The 10,958-nt window shown below is 34.3% G+C and overlaps 1 pseudogene; it reads left to right on the top strand.

Moving 5' to 3' along the window:
- Positions 1-8,701: 8,701 nt before the first annotated feature.
- On the top strand, positions 8,702-9,287 carry LOC125177296 (guanylate cyclase soluble subunit alpha-2-like; annotated as a pseudogene).
- The last annotated feature ends 1,671 nt before the right edge of the window (positions 9,288-10,958 follow it).

Genomic DNA, 10,958 nt, shown 5'->3' with positions numbered 1-10,958 from the left:
TAGTTCATTCCCTTTAATGCTTCAACAGTGTTCTTTTACATAGTGAGGCCACAACTAGTCTATCCATTCAATTGCTGATGGACATTTAGGTTGTTTCCAGTTTGGGGTTACTAAAATAAAGCAGCTATAAATATATGTATGCAAATCTTTGCATGGATATGTGTGAATCTTGGGCAAGTACATAGGGGTGAAACGGTTGGATTTTATGGTGGTAGACTTATGAAGGGTATGAAGGGTACACCTTCAAAGGTGTAACCCTTGAAGAAGCTGCCAATCGTTTTTCCAAAGTGGTTTTACCAGTTTCCATTCCCACCAGGAGTCTGCAAGCATTTCCATCCCTCTATGATGTCAATGTACTTTGCAGTTTCTTCTTTTATTTCTTTTTCGACCCACAGGTTATTTAGAAGCATACTATTTACTTTTCTCATATTAAGATATTTCCAGAATTAATCTGTAGTGAACTTTGAACTTAATTCCATTGTGATCGGAACACACACTTTGTATGAATTGAATTCCTTTAAACACATTGAGTGTCGTATTGCCCAAAATACATTCTATCTTAATAATTTTTTGTGTGTGAACTTAAACTGAAAATGCTGCTTTGAGGTGAATTAATTTATAAATATCAGTTATTTCAAATTGGTCGATTAGGAATTTCAACTCTTTAATTTATAGGCGTCCTCACTTTGTACAATAGAATGAAATCATACAAATCACAATGCTACTTCTGTCCACAGGTTCAAAATAGCCAAAGTAAAACAAATGTACCATTGAAGTAGTAATTTTAAAAGTTATTGTGCACCCACTAAAAAAGACAGTTTACAAACTGGGAGCCCTCAAACCAGAACAGGGAATGAGGCTCAGGCATTATTTTGTTATTTACTTATTTACTTATGTTGTTATAATGTAATAATATATGTTATTTACTTATATTGTTATAAAGCAGCTTATATAATGATAAAGCAGTGCCTGTTTTTCTTTATACTGGTCGGTAACCATAGTACAATTTTCAAAGATTACCTCTATCAATCTTAGGAAATCGTTCAAGTTTTGCCTATGATTTCCAGAGGCACAAGTAAGACATGATCTAGGTCAAGTTAGCCTTGCAAAATAAGCTGAATTAAGCTTTGCCTGCATGACCTGAGCAGTTCTGTCTGATCGGCAAAACTTCAAGTCTTGTCCGAGTCTGTCCTTGATTTCAACAATTCCTTCTGAGGTGTTTATTATCCTTTATGTAGAGGCTGGATGAGGTAGAACAGCAGTGTATAGACATTTCTTTTACCTGTAGGTTTATGGCATGAGGATTCATAAGATGCTCTTAATATCCTATGTGTGGTCAGGCAATTATTAATAAGTGTGGAAGTATTCAGAAGTATAATAGTTTTAACCAAGATTTTACTCTTCTTCTCAATTTATTTATTTTTAACAGAAGTAACAGATATAAGAAAAAAATAATTTATTTTTCTTTTATTTCCCTTTTTTCCTATTTTGTTTACACAGAAACACACAAAAAAAATAAAGAAGAAAGAAAGAATTATTCCAAATGAGATACTGTTCTTTTTCTTTTCTTAGTAATCTCTACACCCAACGTGGGCTTGAACTTATGACCTCAAGATCAAGAGTCACATGCTCTGCTGACCCAGCCAGCCACCCTTAAATGAGAATTTTTCCAAATTAAATCAATGCTAAAGATTTCTGCAATATCTGGAAGAGGATAAAAGTAGTTCCACATGTTTAAAAATACATGTTTATTCATTTCACATTACTATTGTTACTCTTAATGTAAAATCATGTGCCCTGATGCTATGCCAAGAAAAATTAAAGAAGAAAGTTAAAGTAATATGCTGCCAGAGGAAAAAGTAAAAGGTATTATCTCCAAATAAACATCAAACATTAATCATACATTTGTGGTTATCAACTATTAATACCAACATCATTATTTGGCCATTAAAAGCTCAGAAAATGATAATATTGGTGATGATGACAATGTTGATAATGATGATAAAATAACAATAAAAACAATATAAACTATATGGAACTATTTAAAAAAATTTTTTACGTTTATTTATTTTTGGGACAGAGAGAGACAGAGCATGAACGGGGAGGGTCAGAGAGAGAAGGAGACACAGAATCTGAAACAGGCTCCAGGCTCTGAGCACAGAGCCTGATGTGGGGCTCGAACTCACGGACTGCGAGATCATGACCTGAGCTGAAGTTGGATGCCCAACCGACTGAGCCACCCAGGAGCCCCTATATGGAACTATTTAAAAATATTTTAAAATATGTTCTCATTTTACAGGTCACAGTTCATATGGCTAGGATTGATTGAGCACTGCTTACATGGATCATTAAATTTACAAGACAAAATTCTCCCAGAGGATTCAAGACAGCAAGTCTCAAAACAGGTTCTTTTGAAAACATCAGTTTGCACTCTCATTGGGAATATCTTCCTTTGTGAACCATCAGGGTGGTGCTGGGAAGGATTGTGCTCCTCGCCATTGTCCAGTCGTTTTTCCAAGGAGAATGCTGATGCTTATTTTCAAGGTTGTTATTGATTGCTAAAGAGGTAATATATAGTCTGTCTGGTCAAACCCTTGCATTTCAGGACACCACCAGACTCCAGTTCTGAAAGTGCTTTTTACGTATCAAATGTAGCCTGTCTTCCCAGTAATTACATCACATTCAACTGAATAATACAGAAGTCATTGTTTTCATTGAATTATGCACCTGCTTTCTCAAAAGTCTAGGTTAGTGCTATGCCCGCCTGAGTGAATAAGCAAAAGGAAATTTAAATCCTGTGTGAATTTTTTTTCACTAACCACGCTTTTCCTGTATGCTCACTAACTTCAAATAAATAAACTGTTCCAAAATGTTCCAATTCTCTTCTTTATTCCCTATCCTCTCCTAAGTTCCCTTCATGTCTACACTCTCTGAATTCTCTTTCTCTTCATTCTTTTTCTCCATGCAGATATTCTTATTTAATCAGGATATCAAGAAATTATAGATCTCAACTCTCTGTAGGTATAATATCAGCTTTCTGATACCTATAATCAGAGTTAATAAAGTATAAAGCTGTTTAATTTTATTCTGACGAATTTACTTTTAAGTCAAATGCTGAGATGTGTAGTGGCATTCTCACTGATCAGCTATTTGGAACACAAAGTCCTCTGGATTTCATGTTTGGTGAGATTCAGTATACATTAAAATCTGGTAACTGTCCTCTCAGATGTGAGATTACTTAGAAATGTGAAATTTTAAGGAAATATTCAGTTTAATATTTACAGACCAAAAGATAATTTTTCTGAGGTCTTTATATCTGTATGTAGGTCAACACCCAATAGAAATATATTTCATTACACATACATAATTTAAAATTTTCTAGTAATAATATTTAAGAAGTATAATTAAATTTTAAATTACTTTTAAAAATACATATTGTTAACTCAATATATACAAAGTTTTGTCATTCTAACATGGAATTAATTTAAAAACAGTTATTTGAAATATGGTATGTTTTTATACTTAACCTCATATCTAAATTCATACATTAAATTTTCAATGACTAAAATGAAATATAATCCTACCAAAATAATAAAGTTGTGTTTATCACAAAAATGTGTATTTCTTTGCTTTATAAATTAAAATTAAAATTAAATTAAATATTTTACGTTTCAATTGCATTACTCTCATTTCAGGTGCTTAGTGGCTTGGTACACAAGTGGTTTGTAGCTTCCATATTGAATGGGACTACTACAGGTGTTTGAATCATACCCCTGAAGTCTGAGAGAAGTCTTCTGGATGGGATCTGCCTCACAAGCATTGTTCAAGAATGTTCAATCTGTACTTGGGCACCTGGGTGTCTCAGTCAGTTGAGCATCCAACTCTTGATTTTCACTTATGTCATGATCCCAGGGTCATGAGATTAACCTTCTTGCTTGACTGTGTGCTGAACATGAAGTCGGCTTCAGATTCTCTCTCTCTCTCTCTCTCTTTCTCCCTCTATCCCTCTCCCCCACTCGCTCTCTCTCTTTCTCTAAAAAATAATAATTAAAAAAGCATCTCTACTTAGTTCAGAGCCCAGCTGTCACTGTTCTGAAACCCAAAATCAAAATCAGATGTTCTGAATTTTTATTTTGCATTGGGTTCTGCAAACTAGGTACTTTGTCTAATCCCCAGCATGTGTCTGGTGACTTTGCACTTCAACCAGCAATTAAATCTAACAATGTACTACATATAGATGACATGTAATTTTTATGTGAAAAGTGTTTGAAAAGGACTCAGTTCAAGTTTCTGGCAAATGAAACCGAGAAGCATAAATTCCAAAGTGGTTGGCCTATAAATATGATGATTTGATCTGATTTTTTATTTTGTTTTATTTTTATTTTATTTTTTATTTTATCCTATTTTTATTTTTAGATTATTTAACATGCAGAAGAAGAATAGTTCTTTGAGAGAGAAGTCTGCATTCAGGAAAAGAGAAAGCTCAAAGACATTTAGTCCAATAAGAGTCCAAATAGCATTCTCTCTCTGTCTCTGTCTCTTATTGTTTAAAGCAACTTCTTTTAAATTTTTTTTTTAACGTTTATTTATTTTTGGGACAGAGAGAGACAGAGCATGAATGGGGTAGGGACAGAGAGAGAGGGAGACACAGAATCGGAAGCAGGCTCCAGGCTCTGAGCCATCAGCCCAGAGCCTGATGCGGGGCTCGAACTCACAGACCGCGAGACCGTGACCTGAGCTGAAGTCGGATGCTTAACTGACTGAGCCACCCAGGCGCCCCTAAAGCAACTTCTTTTAAATCAGCAATAACTAGCTAGAAGAAGTTTTTATTCTATTTTTTGTCTTCTTGAATTGTCTTTCTTCTTCTTTCTGTGTCTACTGGAATAACCTGGATCTTTGTCTGAAATAGCTTTCTGATAACATTTTCTTGTTAACCTTTATGATTATTGACAGCATTAACAATTTTTTCAAATTTAGTAATTATTTACCTCTGTAAAATTCTATCAATGGAAGTTAAATATTTCCTGGGACAATTGGAAAGCATTTTTTACTTTCACATTTTGACATCTCTATCAAGGTTATTGATTCATGTGTTAATATAAATATTTTTCCCATGTGGGCTTTTACCTTATGGCATCTTTAGTAATCAGAATTTCTCAATATATGCTTAGCTACCACAGGAGGTCTCTGATACAAAACCAAGTCTGTATATATATATATATATATATATATATATATATATATATTATTAACAAGCTTCCTTTATTAGATTTAATACAAAATTAGTGGGAGAATTTTTTTAATTACTTAAGTGTCATTATCATTCTTTTGTTTATATAATAACAAGAAAAATTCAACAAAAATAACAAAGTTAAGTGTGACTATAAAAACATTGAATGTACTAAGAAATCTATTAAAATCTACATTTGTAAAAAATTAACTAAATGATGCAATCATCACATAATCCTTCCCATTTCTCCCATTTTTTAAATTATTTGGTCAAATATGCCTTGATTAGTTGGAAATTATAAAATTTACTAATGGGAAAAGCTATAGTTTATATTGTCATTCTGCAAGCATAAATAAGTACATTAGAACTTAAGATAGTAATAATTTAGTTTAGACCTCATATATAAAGAAATTTGAAAAATCCTTGATCAAACAGTTTTTTATTTATAAAATTTGAAATAGAATAGTGAGAAGAAAGACTGGAAGGGAAAGAAAGAACATTATAATAATAAAAATGTGATTTAAACATTTTTATGTACCATGAATTATCTACTAATTTATTAAGGTTTATTTGTTTATTTTGAGAGAGAGAACATGAGCAGGGAGGGGCAGAGAAACATGAGCAGAGGGAAAGAGAAAATCTCAAACAGGCTCCACACTCAGGCTCCACACTCCACACTCAGAGGAGCCCCAACATGGGGCTCAAACTCACCATCTGAAACCAAGAGTCAGACATTTAACTGACTGAGCCACCCAGGCTTAGTATCATGAATTGTTTAAAATCTATATACATTATTTCTTTTTCCTCACCACAATCCTCTGATATAAGAAGTGTTGTATTCTAATTTTATAGATTATTACCTTTAGTAATGTCAGAATTAAGTAACTAATTTTCATAGAAAATGGTACAATTGTCACATTGACAATTAATTATATAATTAATATAATTATTACTGTTTTAGAAATACTTGATGGCAAATATGTTTCATATTCTGAATTTTCATTATTTTTAAAAGATGCATATGCCATGAATCTGCAACTCTACTGGAATATGAGATAGTACCTTATAATTAAATACATCATCAGTTCTATAACAAAATATGAATATTACTATTCAGTGACAAAATAAAGAATATAATTCCCATGTTTTAATAGTAATTTTGTCATCAAATGATTTCAGAAAGAAATTATAAATAAGTTTTTAAATTTTTAAAAAATTTTTTTTTTGCATTTTTAAATGCAAATCAGTGATTGTGGATCTGACCAATTGTACTATAACAAATTATAAATTTCAATGATATAGCAGGTTAAATTATTAAAGTGAGTTACAGCGTTGTCACATACAGACTTCCAAAAATATATGCCCTTTACTCAGTAGAATGTTTTATAATTATAAAGAAATTGTATACCAACACTTCTATCTAATCAGTAGACATGAAATGATAGAGTGATTACACTAAATTTGAGGTTCGGGGTATGTGCTAAGATTGAGCAAACTGATTAAGATTTCTTGCATACAACACTAACAGCAGTAGTTAATGAGGAAATCATTTGAGTCAGAATGGTTCTATAGATCCTGATAGCCTGAATCCAAGGACAACAGAACATGAATGAAAGAAATTGGCAGCAGAAACAGCCCTGACAGTAAGATAGTCCAATATGCTGTGTAGACTTATCACATAAATGAAATTATTTTAATTATATGTGTCTCTGCAAGTACAGTGGGTCAAGTGTATATACAGAGATAGTGTATTTATATGTATTTGTTTCTTTATTTTGTATTAATTTTCTATAACTTCATGAATTACACTTCAAATAATATGTGATCCCGAAACATTTGAAAATATATTGAGCCAGAGGTGCCTGGGTGGCTCAGTTGGTTAAGCATCCAACTCTTGCATTTGGCTCAGGTCATAATTTCACTGTTCATGAGTTTGAGCCCCACGTCCAACAACGCATTGACAGCACGGAGCCTGCTTGGGATTCTCTCTCTCCCAATCTCTTTGCCTCTCCCCCATTCTTGCTCTCTCTCTCTCTTTCAAAATAAATTAACAATCTTTACCAAAAAAAGAAAATATATTGAGGTAAATATTAATAAAAATGTAAATCATGGTGTGTTTTGGGGGCTCAGTTGGTTGAGCATCCAACTTAAGCTCAGGTCATGATCTCACAGTTTGTGGTTTCAAGCCACATTGTGTTCTGTACTGACAACTCAGAGCTTGCAGCCTGCTTCAGATTCTGTGTGTCTCCCTCTCTCTGCCCCTCCCTTGCTTGCACTCTCTCTCTCTTTCTCAAAAATAAACATTTAAAAACATAATAAAAAAATTTAAATCCAACTGTAATATTGTTTGTTGGCAATCAGATTGCTGAAGAGTCAAAGAAAAAGATAATGCCCAGGAAGTAGGCAACTTTCGTACACTACTAGTTGATTATTTCTTCTTTGGTAATTTTAGCAATACACATAAAAATGTCAAAGAATTTGATAACATGATAACATTTAATAATTTACCCCAAAAATACTTCTATGAAAAATTATACTTCCCAAACATTGTTATTAAGAATGAAGAAGAATGTAAAATCACATGATGTCTTAAAAATAGGATATTGGTAAATATATTACATACCCATACCATTGCATATTTGAACATCATTAACAGTTTTAAAGAATAGAGATGATATAGATAATTTCCAAAATGAAATTTCCAAAAGACAATTTCCAAAAGAAAAAGGAAAATACATATCTATGCATGAATCACATAAGACACAATGCTGGAAAAATTGATTAGAAAAATATATAAAAATGAATTCAAATGCTTCATCTCAAGCCATTTACAAAAATCAGCTACAGTCAAATGAAACATTTAGATTGAAATACAGTGGATTAAGACCTGTAAAAAACATTTTTGGCACTGGACAAAGTGAAGTAGCTTATACTAGATTATATATGTTGTATGTTTATATAATACATATAATCAAGTAATATATGTTGTATACACACATAGATACACATTTACACATAAATATATTAAGTATATAATAAAGAGTTTAATAATGAATATTTCAGACTCACTAATGTATACAATAAAACCAACACCCATGCAACCACTATCTGGCTTACAAAATCAAACATACATAAAATAATTCAATTTAGGGGCACCTGGGTGGCTAAGTCATTTGAGTGCTTAACTTTTGATTTGAGCTCAGGTCATGATCTCACAGTCTGTGGGATCTGGGATGGAGCCCTGCATCAGGCTCTGCACTGAAAGCATGGGGCCTACTTGGGATTCTCTCTCTCCCTCTCTCTCTCTCTCTCTCTGCCCCTCCCCTGGCTCATGCATGCATGTGTGTGTGCACTCTCTCTCTCCCTTTATCAAAATAAATAAATAAATAAATAAACAACATTTAAAAAATAATTCAATTCTGGGGCCCCTGGGTGGCTCAGTCAGTTAAGCATCTGACTTCAGCTCAGGTCATGATCGAGCCTGTGATCAGGACCAAGCCTGAGGCTTCTGGCACTGAAAATAAAGACAAGGTGATGGAAGTCAAGGGACAGATGATCCATGTTCCAGAGTCAAATTCCATCTTATTCTTGGGCTCTCCATGTGTGGACAAGTTGGATGAACTCATGGGCCGAGGGCTGCATCTCTCAGACATCCCTATCCATGATGCCACCCGAGATGTCATTCTGGTTGGCGAGCAGGCCAAGGCCCAAGATGGCTTGAAGAAGAGGATGGATAAACTAAAGGCGACCTTGGAAAGAACTCACCAGGCCCTGGAAGAAGAGAAAAAGAAAACAGTGGATCTTCTGTATTCGATTTTCCCTGGTGATGTAGCTCAGCAGCTGTGGCAAGGACAGCAGGTGCAGGCCAGAAAGTTTGATGATGTCACCATGCTCTTTTCAGACATTGTTGGCTTCACAGCCATCTGTGCCCAGTGTACCCCCATGCAGGTGATCAGCATGCTGAATGAACTGTATACCAGATTTGACCACCAGTGTGGATTTTTTGGATATTTACAAGGTATTTGGGTTTAATTGCTTGTACACAAGTACTTTTTAATAGTAAATTAAATTGCATGGGTATAAAAAAAAAAAAAACCAGTCCCACTGGTTTGTGGGTTCGAGCCCCGCATCGGGCTCTGTGCTGACAGCTTGGAGCCTGGAGCCTACTTCGGAATCTATGACTCCCCTTCTCTATCTGCCCCCTCCCCAGTTCATGCTCTGTCTCTGTCTCTCAAAAAATAAATAAACGTTAAAAAATTTTTTTTAAATATAAGTCAATTTAAAGTTGTACCTTCCTCATGGTTAACTACTGGGTAGGAAAATAAATGTCCCCTACCAGATATCTAACCTTATAAATATTTTCTTTTTAAAAAAAATAGTTTTGAGGAGGGGCAGAGAGAGAGAGAGAGAGAGGGAGACAGAGATTCTAAAGCAGGCTCCTTGCTGTTATCGCAGAGCCCCTGACGTGGGGCTCAAACTCACAAACCATGAGATCATGACCTGAGCCAAAATCAGAGGTTCACCTGACTGAGCCACCCAAGCACTCCAACCTTATGAACATTTTGTTTTTTAAAAAACATTTTTAATGTTTTATTTATTTTTGAGAGAGAGAGAGAGAAAGAGACAGAGAATGAGTGGGGGGATGGCCAGAGAGAGAGGGAGACACAGAACCTGAGGCAAGCTCAGAGCCCTACATGGGGCTGGAGCTCACTAACTGCGAGATCATGACCTGAGCTGAAGTCAGACGCTCAACCAAATGAACTTCCCCTTATGAACATGGTCTAATGAAGACAACTAAAACAAAGGTGTAGGACCAAAGTCCTGATTCAAGCTCAAGTAAGCATATTAGAAAAATTGGTATATAGCAAAGGAATTATAGATTAATTCAAAATCTGTGCATTGATTACATGAGAAAAAGTGTTGAGGAAATTAATAATCAAGATGAAGAAAAATTAATTTAAATCATTTACATAAAGTCATTCATAAAAATCAGTTACAGTAATGTGAAATTTTTAGAGTCACAGACAATAGAAGACATTTTTGACACTGGGGGAAAAAAAAAGTATCTCATACCAGCACCAGACTGACTGCTCACAAAAGAACAGTAATATTTGGGCAAATGCACATGATAGAAATGTATAATACAATGAAGACCTTAGAGAAAATAAAAGCATGAAAGACTTGAGGGTTGTAGTCAATAAAAGAAGGGTGATGCAAGGAATGAGCTCCACTTTCACATATATTTTTTTTTCTCTGGTAACACTTTTTTTCCCCCAAATCTCAACAGAAAGAGACTGGTAATTAAAATGGAAAGAAGCAGTCATACTTGGCTAAAAAAAAATAAAAATCAGAGCTTGGGGATTATAAAGTGGCTAAAATCCTGGAGAAGACTGAAATGCAGATAAGTTCCATAAATGCGGCATAAACTCAGCAGGTGCATAGCAAGTCTCCATAAAGCATAGCAGAAAATCCAGCTGGAAAACTAAAAGAATGGGGTGATAATTTCAGCATTTTAGGGGGAGAAAAATGTTGACATTCTAACAAAGTGACAGGGACCTGGAAAGTACATTTGACTTTCATTTGAGACTCCACAAGAATGATCCCTAGAAATATTGGCCAGGCCCTAGAAGTAAGGACTGTATCCTAGAGCTAGGAGCAAAATAAAGGCTAAATCTAAATTTTAATATCTCTCTGTCTAATGTCTCTATGTCTCTCTCTCTGTCTTTTA

Source organism: Prionailurus viverrinus, chromosome D1, assembly GCF_022837055.1.
Source record: "Prionailurus viverrinus isolate Anna chromosome D1, UM_Priviv_1.0, whole genome shotgun sequence".
Taxonomy (NCBI): domain Eukaryota; kingdom Metazoa; phylum Chordata; class Mammalia; order Carnivora; family Felidae; genus Prionailurus; species Prionailurus viverrinus.
This window is presented reverse-complemented; position numbering and strand designations above follow the sequence as displayed.